The 19,744-nt window shown below is 45.1% G+C and overlaps 1 protein-coding gene across 14 annotated transcripts in view; it reads left to right on the forward strand.

Annotated features, from left to right (window-relative positions):
• The window catches only part of LOC131591397 (liprin-beta-1-like), a 104,596-nt gene that overhangs the window by 27,297 nt on the left and 57,555 nt on the right, over positions 1 to 19,744 (forward strand). For 13 of the 14 annotated variants that reach the window (XM_058862036.1, XM_058862041.1, XM_058862039.1 and 10 more), the window contains exon 2: positions 2,485 to 2,560. The exons of the other annotated variant lie outside the window; for it this stretch is intronic. The gene's annotated coding sequence lies outside the window, so the exon portion shown is untranslated. The remainder of the gene's footprint in view (positions 1 to 2,484; positions 2,561 to 19,744) is intronic. 14 annotated transcript variants of the gene reach the window in all.

The following is a 19,744-nucleotide window of genomic DNA, read 5'->3' on the forward strand; positions in this document are numbered from 1 at the left end:
TCCCCAAGCTTTATATACTAGTGTGATGCCACATATGGTCTGGAATGTCCCTTTGGTCACTTGGGGTCAGCAGTCCCAGCTGTGTCCCCTCCCAACTCCCTGTGCACTCCCAGCCCCTCACTGGGGTGGGGTGAGAGGCAGAAAAGGCCTTGGCTCTGTGCAAGCCCTGCTTAGCAAGAACTAAACCATCTCCACTGTTTGCAGCACAAATCCAAAATTTAGTCCATACAACCCACTGTGAAGAAAATTAACTCTATCCCAGCCAAAACCAGGACCAGAATTTCATTAGTCAAAATTAATTTGAGTTTGAGGAAGGAAGGATGTGGGGGAATGGGAAATGAAGCCCACTTCCCTAGCAGCCTTGGGAACAAACAGAATCCTTGTGTTGCCAGGGTCTGAGGCAGTTTGTTCCCTTTTGAGGAATGCAGGAACACGTTCCCTTCCTCATCAGACAGCCAGTGGCCATGCAGCTTGCCCGAGGTGTGGGTTGTGTGTGTGTCTAACTCTGACTCTGTCGAGAAGGAAATGACTAAACTTGCTGTCAAGCCACAGTAACAAAGAACAGCTTTGATTTACCAAAATAGTGGTGGTGGAGAGGCTTGGGAATATCTGTGGTGCTGCCACCCATGCTGGGAATAGCAAGTCAGTCTGGAGAATGGCCCTCTTGGGGAGTGTGAGTTTCCTGCAGTGATGGAGGGGGACAGACCCAGCTGGGAGCTTGGTTCTGAACAGCTGCAGAAGATGCTGAGGGAGTTGGGGCACCACTGGTGGCTGCAGCAGGAGGGCCAGGCCAGCTGTGAGGAGCAGAGGTGGCCAGTCCCATGCAGCAAAGGTGCAGCGGCAGAATCCCACGGCCGCTGTGCTCCACGTCTCCTTCCCCCTGCTGTCTGTGTGTCCTGGCAGCCCAGGCAATGGGAATCCCAAAGGTCCTGTCAATCCACGAGCATCAGCTCTGGTCAGATTGTAATGAAGGAGAGAAGCTCCATCTAATTATAGGTTTTCCATTTTGGCCCTTCATATTACTTTAGGCAGGCTTAAAATAACACCAACATGACATTTTACAGTGCCCTTTATAGAAACCTCAAATATTTTTTTTTCCCGCCTACAACATTTTGTATCTTTTTCCATCTGGCAGATGTTTTTTTCCCTGTGTTGCACTGGGCTCAGTACATAATTATTCTGTTGCAATAGCCTGGAGCCCTGTCCTGTGATGGAGTCTGCTTGCACAGACTCCTATGTCCTGCTCAGTTCTGTGTCTTTTTTTTTATCCCCTGGTGGTTTTGTTCAATCTACTCTAAAAAACTCTTCAGAGAAGTAATGAGCACCCAGTCATTTGTGCGCCTTGGGATGATCTATTATAGCTTTTTAGTGTATAGCTCTGAAAACATTTGGGATTTCTTTTTTCCCCCTCCCAGTCATACAAGGGCTCAATTCTCTCTTTTCCAGTTTACAGTCTCTGCATATTTGCAGTTTGTTGCCACAAGTCAACAACTAGTTAGTGTGCCTTTGCTCCCACTTTTTTGAGCTGATTCTTTGCTTTCCGATGATGTTGCTTGTCTCAAACTCCTCATGCTCTAGGCATGACGTTTGTTTGGAGAGCAGTGTCTTGGTGTGCCAGTGAAGTGTTGCAGGTGGGGGTACACTGGTGTGTTCCTGGTTGTTTCCATCCTTCTACCAACCATATTTCACTGAGCACTTGTCTTTGAGTCACTTATTCTTAAGCCTCTTCTAATGGGAGCTTGCTTGTGTAACCGCGTAGGTTTGGAAGTTTTGAGTTATTAGCCTGAAGTTTTATTCCCCAAACTTCCCTTTTGCATTTCGGATTCAAAGCCTACCCAGAGCCTTCTCCTGGAACAGTTTTGTCAAATTTCCCATACCAAATAGCTCCTCTTTTGTCCACAGTCTGTAAATGGGAGTATCTGAGACTAAAGCTTCCTGTCAAGCCACAGGAACAGAGAACATCTTTGATTTACGAAAATAGTCATAGCAAGGAGACTCAGGAACTCAAGTTATTGAGAGTGAATTGTGGGGTTGATTCAGTGCTATGGGCTCGTGTGACTTCCACTGGCTTTACTTCACACATTTTCAAATGTTCATCAACATTGGGTGCTTGTTTGGGGTTTGTTTAGGTTGCAGCAGTGCGAAGGAAGCCTTGCCAGACATTATTCACCTTTGTTTTGTGCTGTATGTGTGTGATCAGCTGGGGAGGTCAAGGGCAGGCACAGACCAATTGTGTAATGTAGAGATACTGAGAAAGAATGTTGCTGGGAATTATTTGGAATTAACAAGCTCATTTCCGTTTTGTACGTCAGTTGTCATCTTTTAATCTCTTGGTATTAGCTTTTTTAAAATGCTGTTATGTACATTATCCACAGTGCTTCCTGTATCCTGTGTCACTTGATAATAAACTTTTACAGGATATCACAGTTAAGTCATCTCAAGCTTTGAGTGATTAATCAAAATCTCTATTTCTCTTTTTCTCAGTGTTGGAAGTTTATATGGATCAGTGGTACGTGCTTAAGAGTGACAGTGGAGATCAACACTAAGTCTGTTCCTGTAGGTGAGTAATCTAAACCCACTGCATTGCTGATGTCTATTATCTACTATCTGCTATTTTTTTGCTTTTTGTTATCTTACACAACAGCTCCTTTGGGCTTTCATTTCAAACATCATTAAAATGATGCTCTATATGACTTCTAGTAAGAGTTGTAGAAGAATGTCAGTCTGCTTCTCCAGATATCCATTGATTTTGTATTTTTTAAAGGATGGTCCTTGCTTAACATGGTCTAAGCTGTAGTTTAGGGTCAGAGAAATGCAGAAACTATGTTTCTACATTTTAATGACAGTGGATTTAGGGTTAAAGTGTGGACTGTGGCAGAGTAATGAAGTGTATTTGGATTATCCAAGAAGCAAAACTGAAATGAGCACTGGAGCTGTTCTGTGGCATATGCAGGGTTCAAACAGTGCCAGTGCACCCAGTTTGGAGGGTTCAGCTCCAGCACAAGATCCCCCTGGACATGCTGTGACTGAGTGATGCAGCTGTGCATGTGCAGTTAATCTGACTCAGCAGGTCTATGGCAACGTGCAGAGAAACTGCCAAGAGCTTTCAGATTATTGGGGCAAGTTTATGAGAAAATGCATTCAGCAAAACAGAGTATGTGTTGTGAGGTCTTTTGGAAGTGTCCCAGTTCTGTTGGCTTCAAGGAGCAGCATTTTGCATTCGGTCTAGACTGATTTGATCCAAGTAGCCTAGTGCATGTCAGAGCTGGCAGTCTTGTTTTGGGAATGGTGATCCCTCATCTACTTTGTTTTGGATATTATGGTATGATTTAGCATCCTAAATTCCAGCTGGAGAGTTAGGTCAGATTGCTGAGCCTGCACTTGATCATTGTAACCTATGGCTGGGATGTTCTTAACGCAAAACTCCATAGCTGGGCTCCCAGTCCCTCCAGATGTGAGGACTGGTATCTCATTTAAAATACCATTTCCCTTATTTTATTCCTTTATCTTCTCCATAGCCCTTGGAGTGCTTCTTTGCGGCTCTTTTCCCCTTCCCACACTAAATCACTGTTCATGAGCTCTCTCTGAGATTCACAGCTGCCCAAGGTCTTGCACCAGACCTGGAAAGAAGTGGCTGTTGTTGTTCCTTGTTTGTCAGAAGCCCTGAACTCCACTGCCAAAAGTTTTTATTCCTTGGGTTTTTAATCAGAGGTCTGCTGGCTCTGGGAGTGGTTGTCACCTACTGTCTCCCATCCTAGTCACATTTGTTCAGTTTTATCACTGCTTATCAGGGTCGGTGAGATTATACTCCAGCTGGATTTGCATCCATCATGGCTGTAAAAACATGGTTAAAAGTCTGATGCTGGCTGGCAGCCACATTCTGCTGGATGTTTGTTTGGAGACTTTCAATCTTCTGGCATCACTGTGCGAATGTCTTGCCTTTGCTGGAAGTCTCTCCCTCTTTGCTCCCCAAATGCAGTGCTGAATTCCCTTCCCCAGGAGCAGCAGAAGGCTTGGGACATAGATCTGCCTGGTTTTCCTTGTCACTGGTGCTGCTGCTCCCTGGGAAGGGGGTGTCTGTGTCCATGTCCATCTGGGGTTGTAGGAGCAGGTCCTCCCTTTTCCATTCCTGTGGCTCCACTACTGGCAGGTCTCTGGCATTTGGTGAAGTCGGACCTGTTGCACTCAGCAGTCAGTCTGAAAAGCTTGATTTCTCCAGCTGCTGCTTGCTTTCCTCATTAAACAGATAAATAAGAGCCTCCCCTAATGAGATGGCAGGAAATTCCTGTGCCTGACTCAACGCTGACAAGGGCAGGGGACTGTGTTTTGGGCTGCTGGTTGCTTCTCCCACATGGAGAGGAACATGGGCTGCTTTGCTGGGTTACCACATGTTCAGCACAGATGTCTGACCTCCAGTCTCACCACACAGAATACACCAGAGTGTTCAGAGTGGAGTTTCAGTGCCTCTGCCCACAGCCTCTATTTATCCATAAAAGCATGGATTTTTCCATCTCGCTGTTCCCTCCCTGGCTAGCTCCATGTTTAACATGCTGCTGCCAGTTCAGCCTTGGCCCACAGTAAGGCCACATGTATAAATAATCCAGAAAAGCTAAATAAGGCTTTTAAAATAAGCCTTAGCAGAGACAGCTGCTTCTGCATGGTGCCATGAAGACACAGAAAGGCTAAGTCCATGTAGCCAGAGTCAGTCATGTGCTCCCTGTAGCTCCTGCCCTTTCCTAGCAAAATCCTGCAGTTTTGCAGCTGTGTCTTCACCCTCCTCCACCAGCTCTGAGCTAGGTCTGTGCTTACTGGCAGCAGATTTTTGGTGTGTCTAAAGCTGAGACAGAGCATCACATGCAGCACTGAAATAGTGTCCAGTCCACCCTCTTACAGTGCCTGGGTGCAAGAGGCAAAAATCAGTATTTGTTGGGTTTCCCCCCCTCAATGTCACACTGAATGAAGGGAGGGAATGAAGCACAAGGCAACTTCTATGTATTCCATTTATTAGCACTTGACAACTTGTCCTGCAGGGCCCAGCCCACACACAGTTTTTCTGGGGCTCTTAATAGTTGTGCTAAACTAAATTGTGCTCAAAATAGAAATAATTTCAAGCGTTTCCCCAGAGCCTGTGGCTGTTCTGCATGTTTATGGGAGGTGCAGCACCGCCCATAGTTGGGGCACAGGAGGGTCCCTGTCTCACTATATTAGGAACAGCAGAAAGTACGACACAGACTCTCTGGCTGGGCTGCCTAAGAGAGTAAGATTTATTATTCCAGATCTTCTTTTATAGACAGGTCCGAGAGGTAAAACTCTTGTTGGTCAGTAAACCCACATGTCACCATCATTGGACAATTGGGGAACAACACCCCTTGACTGTTTCTTGCAAGTAAACAAGGATCAAAACAACACCTGCAAAGGTTGTTGTCTTTCTCCAAGGACTGTTTAGATTCCTTCTTATGCTTTCTCAGCCCAGAGTGAGAACCTTGTGTGACTTAGTTTCACGCAGACACTGTGCTCCCTCCCTGCTTTCTCACATTCAGCATCCATAGGTCCCCAGGTAGGCTCTGATGGGGACTTTTCTGGTGTCTTTTTCCTCCTCTTCTCTTGAGAAGTGATACTGCTGCTTGCAGAAAAGAAGCATGTTATTCTACTTTTGCTCCTCACATTTTATGTGATGTGGTTTGGGAAACCTTAATGTAACTTAAAGTTCTGCTCATCCACAGTTCTGATGGTGGCTCTCTAATACACATCAATCTCTGCAGAGAGGGGGGATGTATTTATCTGTAAACAGTGAGCAGCCTGCCCTGTTTATCCAGCATGTGACCCTTCTGCTGCACACAGTGTTTTCCGGCCTCCCTCCCATCCGGTTCTTCTTATTTTATTGACTTTCCCAGTCCTGGAAATTGCTTTATGTTCAGAAAACATAAATTGATGCCTCACAAAGCTTGCAAACCTGATTTCACTTCTTTCCTTGTTTTTTGAAAAACTCTTTTTGCTCTCTTCAAGACCAAAAATGTAGATTTTCCCTGTTTATTTAGACAAGCTTATTTTGTCTGCAGAAATCTTGTAAAAAGCTAAGTTTCTTTGCTTGAATTTATAATCCTCTGAGGTTTATGTATTGAGAATAATCTTTGTGAGCTGGAAAAAGATTGTCCAATCTGTTTTATGATGTCCCACTTTTTGAGTATTGCATCTCATTAGGAATACAGTTGGCTGTTTGCGTGGCTTTTTTCTTCTCTGTATAGCTTGGGGGAGAAAATATATCATTTCTTCATCTAGTAATAAGGCTTGGCACTTTGCATCTTCAAAGACCTCTGTGGCTATGGATTGAATAATTCCTATAACATTGTGTGTATTAGTTTCTCCTCATTTCCCCCATTTTACAGATGGGCAAAGTGAACAAGAAGTCAAATGAGCTTAGGCCATGGAAAGAGAAACAAGGTCAGCTTGAGTTCCCACCTTCCTGACTTCTGCTAGAACAACAAAAAGTTTGATTCAGGTTGACGCAAAGGGAAATGTAATGATCTTTCCTGAGCTTCTTAACTACTTATTTAAGTGCATTTGCTGGTGGTACTTTTTCAAGATTTTTTTTTTGTTTTTTTTTTCCTGAATAAGTTTTCTCACAGACTGATATGGCTGTTCCTTCTTAATGAGTGGTTGGAGGTGTGTGAGGAATTGTCTGAAGTTTTATAAAGGTGAAGCAGCATGTTAATGGGGTTAGGTTTGTGGGGTGTCACTCACTGCTGTCTGTGAGATCTCTCTGCTCCTTCCTTCCTCTTTCCTCTCAAACCAGAGGCAGAGGAGACCTTTTCTGTATTATCTGGGAATATTTTTTTCCCCATCTTGTTTTCCATCTGAGACTAAGACGGGAAAAGCGATCCTCAAAATGGGAACTGTGTCAATACATGGAAGCTGATCTTGTTTCATCCACCACATACCATGCTAAGATTTTTCTTTTCCCCTCCTATGGACTGTAGTGGAAATTATTGCCTTAGAGTGGTGTCTGGAATGATGTCATTTGCAGAAATACAACTGCACTAGGCTATAGGCCTTGATTTACAGCTGCTTAATGAACTGACAAGACCCCCAAATGCATTGCATGGCATATAGAAAAGGTGAGTGCTGTAGGCAGTAAACTGTGGAATTAGGCACTCTGTTACAAAGGAAGTCATGGTAACAATTTCATTGTCTACTTGCTAGAAGTTAATAAACCTTTTTTTTTTCAGGAATTCTGGCTTTTTACAAAGTTGCCTTGGATTGCTGGGCAGTGTTAGGATAGTTGAGTCCTTTTGGGGAGAACAGATAATCTGCTAGGTGAAGAGGAGCATGGAAATCACATGAAGACTTTCATCTTCCTTAGGAAAATTTCGTGGCTGCATCTCTGCAGGCTCTCAGAGGTTCCCTGGCCACCTTCTGACTGGCTTCAGATGCCTTGTTTGATAAACTTTCAGGCAAAAGGCCTTGCATGGCTTAACACAGCTTTATTCTGGGCATGCTGTGCTAGTGAAGGCGCTGGAGAAAGCAGCTGTCTCCAGCCATGCACTCCTTTTGGGGATGCAAAACTTTGCAGAGCCTTTTTTAGGGGCTCAAGATTTAGTTCCAAGATTATATTTAGTTTTCTGTTTCTGGTGGGTAGGACAGCTATCCTGATGCCTTAGATGAGACCTTCAGCAATGGACAGCAGCACCAAGATATCACAACCTTTAGAAATGAAAATTTTTATTTTAATTTTTCTTTGACTTTCTTATATATATGATACCTTATTTGTGCAAGCTCCTTCCCAGTGTTGGGCAGAGCTGTCCTGAACCACTCTATGCTCCCAGGGCTCTGGATTCATCCTCTGCTTTTCATGACACCCAAATTACTTGTCTTCTGACTTTTTATGGATCTGAATGTGACTTTTCATGAATCTGGATGTTTTTCTCTTGCTGAGCTTGGGAGGCTCTCGGGGCTGAGTTGGGACCGGACTTTGCAGCAGTGAAGTACAGAGCAGCTGGTGAAGGCTTTCATGCCTTGCTTGCAGGGTGTGAGTACTTGTGGTGGGGTCTTGATGTCTCTCCTGTGTCATTTGACGGCTTCTCTCACTAGGTTTTGATTTCAGCTGCTTAGGAAAAGTGTCAGCAGCTCAGTGTATGGGGAACTGCATGTGCGTCTGTGGTTGTTCTGTTGTGTTTGTTTTAATTTTGTGTTCTGTAATTTTTTTGAGGTATTGCATCCAAAAGTAGTGAGCACTTCTAAGAATGTGCCCAGGGTGAATTGCTTGGATCATGCTGATACTCAAGGAATTTTGTTGAGATCCTTTAGGATCTCTGGGTGTTCCTTAGGTATTTGAAATTAAGAGGAAGGGACCAACTGGCTGGAAGGGCTGGAAGGTGATTGCCCAGGGAGGGTTGGATGGAGGTTTTTTGTTTGTCTGTTTATTTTTGTTTGTTTGTTTGTTTTTTTCCTGGGGCATCAAACCACTGTCAGAAAGCACTGAGGTCTTCAGTGGAAAACCAACTGTTGTCCTTTTTAAAGCTCTCCTCACCACAAATTGGCAATCTCCCCATTTCTCCTGTGTTTGAAAGGCTGAGGTGGTGCAGCCTAGGTTTGACAAGTGATAGCTAGGGAGCCTGACTGTTCTCTGGGAGGATTCCAGCTGTAAGCTGGCCCTCTAAAATGAGCAAGGAAGTGGCTTCCAGGCTGAGGTATCTGGAAAATATCAAGGGGTAGGTGAGAAGGTGTGAAAGGCAAGGGCCACTCTGAGCAATAAGAGTGCTCCAGAAACCTGGCAGTGACAGCAGTAGGAGGGGTGCTGAATGAAGCTGGAGGTGGGCTGGAGCAGGAGCTCTGTGTCCAGTCTTTCCCCTCTTTCTAAGAGAGGCTCAGACCCGCTCTGCATTAAATTGCTGTTTGTCTCATCCTGCTTATCTGCTGGTCAGCCCCCACACTCACTCCAGATGTTCTTTTATCACAAAACCAGAGATGCACCTGAAATTGTCCTTCCAGGATTTAGAAGCTTTTTTGATAAAGCTGCCTGTCTACCATTGTTTTCAAGGACACATCACACTTTGAAACTGTGGTATTAAAATAATTGCTTTTGAAATGAAGGGAGGGTCATGTGCCCTACATCAGAAATTCCTCTTAGTGCTTATTAATCTGGTATATAAATGTCATGGCTTACATCCACAGGGTGTTTATACTGAATTTTTAGCTGCATCAGTATCTCTTGCTCCTTAGAATAAATGCCATATAATCCAGTAATGAGCAATATTCTTAATTTAGAAACCAAAAATAGGACATAGACAAATCTGAGTTACTGGAAGAAAGTAGGAAATAGCCTTACCTCATGAGGGCAGAGCAAATTCAGTTGAATCATCTAGTGTTTAGTGTAATGGTAGGGCCGGAGAATTCCATGTGTTTCCCTAGGATGACACAACAATTGCTGTATTCCAGAGGTCTGATCCTCCTCTGGGACACCTCTTCTGAGGTGTGTAACAGGGTAGTTACAGTGGGGTGTTTCCCTTCTTTCCGAACCCTGGGAAGATCAGTGCCCACCAACTGGAGGTACATTAAGCAGAAGGGATTTAGGCTTGTGCCTTCCAGCACCCTGTTTGAGGGAGATGAAGTTGTTCCTCTGAGACCTCTGAGGGAGGAGCACTGGCCGGGACAAGATGGGAACTTGGGAGTAGAATAATCCAAGATCTCTAATGTGTGGAGCACCTTCCAAGCTGACAGTCCTACACCTGAAGGAGGTGCTTTTTCTTACGCCCTTAGCAACTGTTCTTAGGTAACAGCAGTGGAACAGCAGTCATACAAGCATCAGTGGCTAGTAAAGTCAGTTCCTGATAACACTAAGGATGGTAATACTGCAGGATGTCCCCAAGGGGAGATGACTCAGTGGCCAGTGCTTGTTTTCTCCTCACCATGAGGGGCACAGGCTGTTAACTTTTAGCTCAGGTGCTGTCTGAATGCTGGCAGATGGGTGAACTTTGTTCATTGGAGGCTATCTGTGACTCATTCCTTTTCCCAGAGACAGCCTGCTCTCACACCCTGTGAATTCCCTCAGTGCAACAGAGCAGCACTTGTTTGCTGATTTACTGAATGATTTTTGATTTGTGTTCCATATGGAGTAACGGTAGCTCTGTGTAACCCTAGGGAAATTTTGCCTTGAAACACCTTGGTAAAGAAGTTACCTTTCTATGTGATGGTGTCACACTGAATCAGAGTGATGTGGACCAAGATCCATATTGCATGTGAACATGTCTTTGTTGCAGATTTTGTGTGAGTTTTGGAACTTCAGTGTTTCCCTTGGTCTCAGACACCCACCCACCCACTCACACACACTCCTAGAGCTGTACTCTGGTGGTGCCTCTAAGTGGAGAAGGAAGACAGATTGCCACCATAATGATCAGGATGTTTGTGGAGATTTGCTCCTCTTGTGTTTGTGGCAGAGGCCATGTCTGGCAGATGGTCTAAAGTCAGTCAAGGTGAGGAGAGGGCTGCTCTTTATTACTGACAGCACCCACAGGTTGCACAAAGCTGCCAGGATCTGTATTTTGACATCCTGTTTTGGTCACTTGGTCAAACAGGCAGCCAGTGTTAAGCATGTCCTCAGCAGCATTGACTTCAGTGGCATTAGAAACATGCTTGACATCAAATGTGGGCTTGTGCAAGTTGCTGATCTTAGGCTGGGTGGGTCTTGCTGAAAAGCTCCTATGCCGACAGAGAGACTGTCGCTATTTCAGGCTGTGGTTCCGCTTGGCTGTCAATCCAATTTAAGGGGGCCAGATTATAAACACTGAAATGCTGAGCTGGTGCAAAGCTGCTTTGCTGATAAGGAGCTGTTCAAAATATTTGGAAAGTTCAGTTCTGCTGCAGGACTGGGCAACCATTCCTGGCTCCACTCCCAGGGCTCAGTGCCAGCGGTGTTTTGGCTGGTTTGCCTGCTTGGCTGGATGCCAAGTGACCGAGGCTTGACGTGCCCTGGATGTCACTGTGCCTGAGGGACACTGGGGGATGGCAGTGGTAAAGCAGCCATCCTGGTTCTGCCATCTGGGCACTGAACAGCTGTCTGTCCCTGTGGGGACAGAAAATAGAGTGGTGCATCCCATTGAATGCTGCAGCATTGCTGGGAATACCAAAACAGAGCCTATGGCAGCTCTGGTCTCCTTGTATCTGTTCCCAGCTCCCAGCAGGAGGGGAAACTGTGATAGGTGGGAATGCTGCATCCCTATCTGAGGAAGAGCTTTGCTGACTGTCAGTGTTTCAGCCCCAGAATAGTCTGGCAACAGAGCAAATTGGCAGCTTGCAAGCGCTTGCAGGAGCCTCTTCGTGGCTTTGGTTGCTTTTTGCTCTAAGACCTCAGCAGAGATTTCCACGGTTCCTCCTTTTCCCTTGCCCTTGCCCTTTCCCGTCCTGTCCTTCACAGTGCAACAATGTGACAGTGTTTTGTTGCTTCCCTTGCAGATTTTGGGCACAGATGGAATTTAGAGAATCATAGAATGGTTTGCGTTAGAAAGGACCTCAAAAACCATTTCATTCCAACCCCCTTCCATGGGGAGGGACACCTTCCACTATCCCAGCTTGCTCAGAGCCTCATCCAGCCTGGCCTTGGACACTGCCAGCGATGGGGCAGCCACAGCTTCTCTGGGCAACCTGTGCCAGGGCCTCACCACCCTCACAGGGAGGAATTTCTTAATATCTAATCTAAACCTGCTCTCTGTCAGTGTGAAGCCATCCCCCCTTGTCTGTCACTCCAGTTCCTAATGAAGATTCTCTCTCCAGCTTCCTTGTAGGTCCCCTTCAGATACTGGAAAGCCGCTGTGAGATCTGTATGAAACCTCCTCTTCTCATATTTTTGTTATCAAGGGGTGTGTCATGTATAAACGTAACACCTTTGTATCCTCTGAGTATCTAGAGTGTGTTCCCACTCCTCTGTAGCTGATCTCATAATTTCCCTTAGGGACCTTCTTTGCAACTGTGCTGCCTTTCACAGAATCTCTGCCAGCTGTGCTGCAGTGCTCTGGGCAGGGAACTGGGAGGAGTGATGTGCACAGTCCAGCATGAATGTGGTATTGTGTCCTCTGGATAGTTCCTGCAAGCAATCACTTGGATCAGATGCCTGCTGCCAAGGGGTGCCTGGGTGTGATGTTAAGGTGTGATTTCCTGTTAGCAGGATGTTGTCAGCGAGTGATTCTCCCCCTGTCACTAAAAGTAGGGGCAGTACTGCTTTGAGCAACTGAAACAGCTGCCTGTTGGGAAGATGGGAAAGGGAAGCCCAAAAGCATTGCTACATCAGGAGAAACTATGAGTGCATTCAGTTCTGACAGCAAGAAACCGTGTAGGTACACAACAAATAGTAGTAATAGGCTGCGTCTGTCTCCTCTAATGCTTCCCCTATCTGATCAGTTGTCAACATCTGTTAATCTCTGCTGCCACAGAATGTGGAGACAGCTCTGAGGTTTGTGTTGTTAAGGGTGTGTGCTGTGTATAATTCACAGAGGGTTGTGACAGCCATAGTGAATGCTGTGATCCATGCTGGGGAGCAGTGGGATATGGCTGTGTTATCTCTTGAGTTATCCAGGAGGAGTTTGTAGCCTTGCTGGCATTACAGCAGGAGAGGGAACATGTGTGGTCATGTTACCCTCAGTAGACATCTGCATGTAGCTCCTTGGAGCAACAGGTTGCTGGCATGCAGCCACACCGGCATCTTGGGATTTTGTCAGATCTTGCAAGCAAAGGAGCACCAGGCTGGGTCACAGTTCTTGGACAAGAAGTTTCCAGGGAACAGGCTGCTGATGCAGAGATACCGCAGAACTGGTACCTGCTGATGTATCCTTGTGGTGCCCGGTGCATTCTGACAGGTATACTGGGTGTGTTTCTCTTCTTCTGTTGTTACTTGGTATTTTCTGACTTCAGAAGAACACTACCACAATTCTAGTGTCAGTGAGAAATAAGTTGACTCTGCTCTCCCCCATACCGTGGCCAGTTGTAAAGGATTTGAAATTAGTGTTTTGAAGTCTGCAGTGGGGTATAGCGTTGAGGTTGTTTATGAGATAAAAAATTGCTCAGGCACAAGTTGAAAATCTACTTGCACTGAACTTGGCTTTAGCAGCAGTGTGGAGCCATGCTTCAGATTCCTAGATACTCTTGGACATGGAGTGCTGTCTTTATTCCTCACTGGTGCAAAGTTCCCACAAGTGAAAAGTTCCCACTGGTGGGAATTTTGCACCAAGTTGAATGTGTGCTCTACCTGGGTAGGCACACCCCTTAAAATAGCCATAAAGACCAGAGTAACAGGAGCCCCAGCTCAGGTGAGCAACTTTTAACCTAAGTCCTTCAGGGTGGCTGGTTTAGCTAAGCTGTTTCTTTTGATTTAATGCCCAGTTTACTTCACCTTCATGTCTGTCTTTAATCAGGTTAGCTCTCTGGAGTTTGGCAGATGGAATTAGGAAAATAATGGTTGTTTTATAGCATGTTATTGGCACACTGTTGTGTTCAAGTTCAAAATTGTTGACCCCACCTAAGATGGAAGTTTCCTACCTTGGCCACAATGCTGCAGTACCAGGAGACCCTCTTGGGCAGGATTGCCACAGGTGGAGTTGTTATGTGAGTACAGAGCAGGTCGTCTCAGCTGCCAGAAGCACTGCTTAGTACAGCCTGAGGAGTGCCTGTGGCATGGGAACTCACCAGCAACCATGTGGAATTGTTTCCTCTGGCTGGAAGGAGGGTTGCAGCTGTCTGGCCATGACCTGGCATCTCAGTATTGGTTTCAAGCCTGAAGTCCTCTGTCCCATATCTGCTGGTTTTCCTCCTTCCCCCTGCAAGCTCCCTGGGCAGCCCAGGTAGCCAGAGCACTGCCTCTGGGCACAAGTCACTGGTCAGCCTCTGTAAGGCTGGTGGTAAATGTCTCCTCCTCAAGCCTCAGGTTGGCTTCATTACCTGTTTACTCAGGAGGCTGCCTTTGGAGACATCCCACATACCTTACTCACCTTTTTCTTCCCTGCCAAGTGCACACTTGTGTTGTCACTTCCTTCCTCTCCTCATCAATGGTCACTAGTATGACGGGACATCAGCTCTTGTTTCATTGATACTGAGACTTAGTTTAGAAAAACAGGATGCCCTGGAAGTAATTGTTTTGTTCAAGTCACTTTCCTAAGTCTTGATTATTTTTATTTTTTTTGACACAATAATTCCACAGGGAGTTAAACCCCTACATTTTGGAAGGTTTTTAATTAGCTGACATATTGATTAAAATCTTGCAATCTGTAAAATACTGCACATCACACTACTACATCTTGGCCAGCCCTCCATTTTCTTTTTAAAGACAATTTAAATAGAATATTACGGAAGAGGGAAAAAAAAATCCCCCCCAAACCAGAGCACAGAAATGGCAATTTAGAATTCTTGATATTTTGCAGAAAGCTGCTTAAGATTATCTCCTTAAAATGGCAGATTTCGCCTGCAAGTCAAGTAGAGGAGCAGGAGCTGATATTTCATTAAAATACTAGGAGAGGCCTAAATGCATTTATGATCACTGAGCCATTTTCAGGAAACAGAAACTTAGAACTCCCAAAAGTTTTAATAAAGGGCAAAAAACAAATCCCAAAATCCAACAGCATGATTCAGATACTTCCTCTGCCGGAGATGCCTGCTTGTTACCATGCAGAGATACCTGTCCTGGCATTATTTTCCCTTGTTTTTCTGTGTGTGCTTGTGAAGAACCCCAGCCTAAAATTCCTGGCACAGGTCTGTGCTGCTCCCTCAGGTCCTGTCCCAGGTCACCAGAGAGAAGAGATCAGTGTCTGAAACACACTAACACTTCAGTGGTGCAGGATTCCCAAGCTATTTCCATACTTCTGAAGCTGTAATGTACCAGAAAGGAGCACACTTGCATTAAGGGATGCATCCTGGGCTGCACCCAGAGCCCCAGGGCAGCAGGGGAGGGCGATTCTGCCCCTCTGCCCGGCTCTGCTGAGCCCCCCCTGCAGGGCTGCATCCAGCCCTGGGCCCAGCACAGGAAGGACAGGGAGCTGCTGCAGCCAGGCCAGAGCAGGGACACCAAGGGCATCAGAGGGATGGAGCAGCTCTGCTGGGAGGAAAGGCTGAGGGAACAATTGGGATTGTGCAGCCTGGGGAAGAGAAGGCTTTGGGGTGACCTCACTGTGGCCTTGCAGTGCCTGAAGGGAACCCACAGGAAAGATGGAGAGAGACTCTTGACAAGGGCCTGGAGTGACAGGACAAGGGGAAATGGCTTCACACTGACAGAGAGCAGGGTTAGATTGGATATTGGGAAGAAATTGTTCCCTGTGAGGGTGGTGAGGCCCTGGCACGGATTGCCCAGAGAAGCTGTGGCTGTCCCATCCCTGGCAGTGTCCAAGTCCAGGTTGGATGGGCTCTGAGCAGCCTGGGATGGTGAAAGATGTCCCTCCCCATGGCAGGGGGATGGAGGGAGATGGGCTTTGATGTCCCTTCCAACCCAAACCATTCTCTGATTCTATGATAGGAATTAATTTGCAAAAATAAGAGTTTATCAACAAGACCAGAACCTCTCTGAGGTAAATCACTGTGGTAGCTGTGTCTTACCAACAAAACCTTGAAGTGGATGAATCCATGTAGGTAAGCAGCGGTTTGGTACTGTAAGGAGAGTGGTGACTGAAGGGGTTTTGTAGCACGGCTGGAGAGTGTGTGCAGCAATGGATTTTTCTATGAGCAGTTCAGTGTGTGTGCGATGTAGAGCTGTCCCCATTTCTGTCCAGTGACTGAAGTGGCAGCCATGCAGAGCTGCCAGAATGCCCCTGCTGCAGCCTGTTTCCATAGAGTGGTAAATAAATGTTGGGTTATCCCTGAGAGGAGCTGTACTGTGACATGAGTCCTGCATGAAGATGTGTGACGATTTCCATCCTGAAATAAGTGATGTTTCTTTTCCTAAACAGGGATTAAACTGTAGTTCCGTTGTACATGTAAAGCAAACATTTGTGCCAGTTTTGGATTTACTTTTCCCATTTTAAGGAGCAGGATAATCATAGCTGAGGCCTTGGCATCACCAGTGTCTTCTGCAAGCCCAAACTAGATTTCTGTCAGTGCTTTTTTATGTTCAGCAGAGTTAGTGTAAGATCCTCCTCCAAGGGAGGATCCCTTCCTAACTTAAGCCAGGGAAAAAAACATCTTTAGTCCTTTAGAGCTAAATATAACCTCCCAGAAACCATCCCTCCAGTGATGGCTCAGTAAACACATGGAAAAATACTCAGGCCCTAAAAGGGAAGCACAGGAGGCAATAGTTTTAAATAGTTATTTGTATAGATCTGTTATATATGAAACAAGTACCAACATTTTAAAACTTATCTAGTGCTTGAGAACATGCAAGATTATCTCCAGGTAACTCCAATGCCTCCATGTATGCCGCAAAGGATTTGGCCCCAGATGTTTGCGTGGTTGCTGAGGAAGCTGCTGGTTCATGATGAGGAAATGCAATGATTTGTTTATTCCTGTTATTTGGGGTGGGGTTTTGTAGTCTTCTGATTGGTTTGTTTTCTGTGGGTTTTTTTGGCATGGAAATAGAGGACAGTTCTAGGATCATCGTTTTTTTTGAATGGTTCCAAAAAGGTCTTTGGTTGAAGCACAAAACCTGCTACATCTTGCCAGCCACCCCCAATCACTTTCCATGGCAAAGGTTGCAGTGTTTGGGAGTTGGGTTGAGTTTTTCCTTTTGCCTCTTAAGAAAACGCTTGAAGATGATCAGCTCACCCCAATTAAATAAATTGAATTAAATAAATAAATAAAATTAAATTAGCCCTCATAAGGGCTTTTCCAGTGCTGGTGTACCTTGGTTTTGTCATAGCCTCCTCCCTCCTGTTCCCTTCATGCACTGGGCACTTCTATTAATCACAAATTCCCACTTCATGGCAGCAAGTCAGTTTGCATCCTACAGGTTAAACCTGTGTTGTTCTTTGGGAGCAGGATCTTCAGCCACAGGTGGGGACTGGAGGTGTATCCTGGTTCTGTTTGACTTTTGATACATGAAGAACAACTCCTTGGCCAGCTGGTATAGTGACAATCAGCCTATGGTTAATATATACCTTTCTTTCTACAAGACTGAGTCTTGCCCCACCACCCCTAAAGGCTGGGAAAGTGTGAAACACTTTCAGTGTCTGCTTCTTTTAGCATTAGATGTCTAATTTGATTTGTATGTAAGTAGGAAAACTTTGAAGTGTGGTCGAAATACAAAGGGAAAAATACTTCAAAGAAATGTAACATTGTAAATGTATCTGATCCCTCAAGGTTTTTGAAGCTTTATCTTGAGATTATGTATTCAGAGGAAGATTTGTATGGAAATACTGAGGGTCATTAATGCATCCAAGCTTTTATGAGTATTGGCCTTGAACTGTTCTGGGCTAGTTTTACTTTCACATGGTGGCAGGCGAGAGGTCCTTCCCCATCTGTCTGCACTGCCAGCATCCCTGACACAACATAAGTTAACATGGTCTCTGAGGGGGAAGCCAAAGCAAAAGCTGTTACAGAGTGAGACTTGTTCAGCATTGTTATCCCATGATCAGCAGAGATCTCTGGTGTGGCTGAACAAAACCACAATGTGTAAACTCCCCAAACTTCTGATTTGCATTGGTCGCTCTACTGTAGTCCAAGGTGGTCTGTGGTGCTGGATTACAGGTTTCTAATAAATACCTTGAACTTTGGGAGAGTTCAGATCTTAGAGCTGAGCTTTGTTTTAGGGTTGGGCATCCACTCCTGTACAAACATGCCCATCTGTACTGGAGGAGAGTGGTTGTTGTTTTTCCTTTTGGCAGACAAGGATTCTGGCATTGAAGTTTTTAATTGCAGGAATTATATTAGCAGTTCCCAGTGGTCAAGGCGGGGGTGTGTATGTATGTGTGCAGGAGGAGCTAATTAGTTGTATATAAATAATGGGCTTGAGAGCTTTTAATCCTAGATGTATTGTTGCATCCTTGCTATCATTTCTTAGAGTGGAACTGTGGAAAGTTAGAAAACTATGAAGTTACACAAGAGCCACTTTTCCCTAATACAACTTTGAAACAACAGTGAGGTTACTTTTGGTCTTTCTATGTCATAAAAACATGTTTGAAATTTTATTCAGTGTTTTAATAAAAACATCTTAAAATATTATTAAATTTTTATATTGTTTTTGAAGGTTTATTTTAATTAGATATGTAGGTCAAGGGAATGGAAACAGTTAAGTAGTCTAGGATTTTTTTTCTCTATTACAGACTTTAAAAGCATCAGGTGGTCTTGCTTCCCCATGGCTTCCTTCCCTTCTGTGCCTTACTGTATTTCATGTCAAATAAGGGCCTTTCTGTGTTCAAACTTTCACAATATTCATAGATCACAAAACTTCCTTCAATAACCATGTGCCTCAATAGTGCTGTTCTTTCTTACTGAAAACCAATATCCTGGTGGAATGACTGTTGGATGACCTCGAGTTTTGAGAGTTTGTGGGGTAAAACTGGCTTTCCAGAAGAGTCTATAAACCTGACTGGCTTAAACATGTGGCAGATACTTAATAATGGAGAGGGGCAGCTCAGCTCTTGCATGTGATGGTGTTTCTACATTATTGTTGTTGTCATGGGATTTAGCCACACCTAAGTTTGCTTCAGACTTGTTGACTTGGATTGTGGCCCCACTGGTGCTGTGTGCTAACCCATCCACTGCTGATCCTGGGCCTACAAAGAAAGTTTTGTAGCGCCTTGCTTCAGTTATATTTTAATTATCAAACCAGGTGATTTATAGGTGTATTCACACTGAACTGCTGCAATTGCACTGTAAACTTTCTTGCAAACTGCTCTTAAAAGTTATCTTCTTCTCCATTTTAATGTGTTATAGCCCTGTCTGCTAAAGGCAGCCCACTATAGGTAAGGTCAGTAATAAACCACAGTTTATTGCTGTATCTAAAGAAACAGGCATTTTTCATTGTTCCATATAATTAAAACAGTTCCACACTTAGAATATTTGTAGTAAGTGACTCCAGTTTCAGTACCTTGTTATCCCAGAGAAATCCATGTAGGTTTGCAGCAGCTGCAGTTCTGCCCCAGCTGGGTGTCAGACATCTCTTGATGCAAGTGTGTCTTAATTTTCCAAGTGCTAAAATTTGTCCTCATCTCATGGACTGCATCTTGTTCAGTTGCAAAGCCAGCACTTTCTGTTTATCTTGCTAATGGGGTGAGGGGTGGGATCTTCCCCACTCCTACATATATCCAGAAGCTTGGCCATGGGATGGAGAGTGGTTGTTCCCTTCCATCCCTAGACCTTTCTCTCTTACTGGGGGAACAGCAGAAAGAAGACCCTCTCTTCTCTTCTGGCCCTTCCCCCCCCAGTTTCCTCTTCGTGCTGCAGGAGAAAGAAGAGTGTAGGGCTGGGCCGAGTTGTGTTTAAAGCTCTGTTCCTGCAGAGGCCACAGCTCTGGCTTGCTGCTGATCTGCTGTCTCCCTCTGCCTTGCAGGTGAAGCCCTCCTACCCTTCAGTATCAACTATGGATGTATTATCCTTACCCGGCATTGTTTGCATTCCCCTAGCACTGATGTCTTTGTCTTATGAACTCTGAGCCCCAAGCACAGCTCATGCTAGAAGCTGCAGGGCAGCAGGACTGAAACCATCTTTCTGCAAGGGATGGTGAGGAGGTGTCAGTTGTGCAAGAGGAGGATGGAAAAGACAACATCTCTACCCCGAAGAACCATCAGGAGAAGGAATGAGCAGCAGAAGAGCTGATTCGTGTGTCCTGGGTGCTAAATTT

Source organism: Poecile atricapillus, chromosome W (genome assembly GCF_030490865.1).
Source record: "Poecile atricapillus isolate bPoeAtr1 chromosome W, bPoeAtr1.hap1, whole genome shotgun sequence".
NCBI lineage: Eukaryota > Metazoa > Chordata > Aves > Passeriformes > Paridae > Poecile > Poecile atricapillus.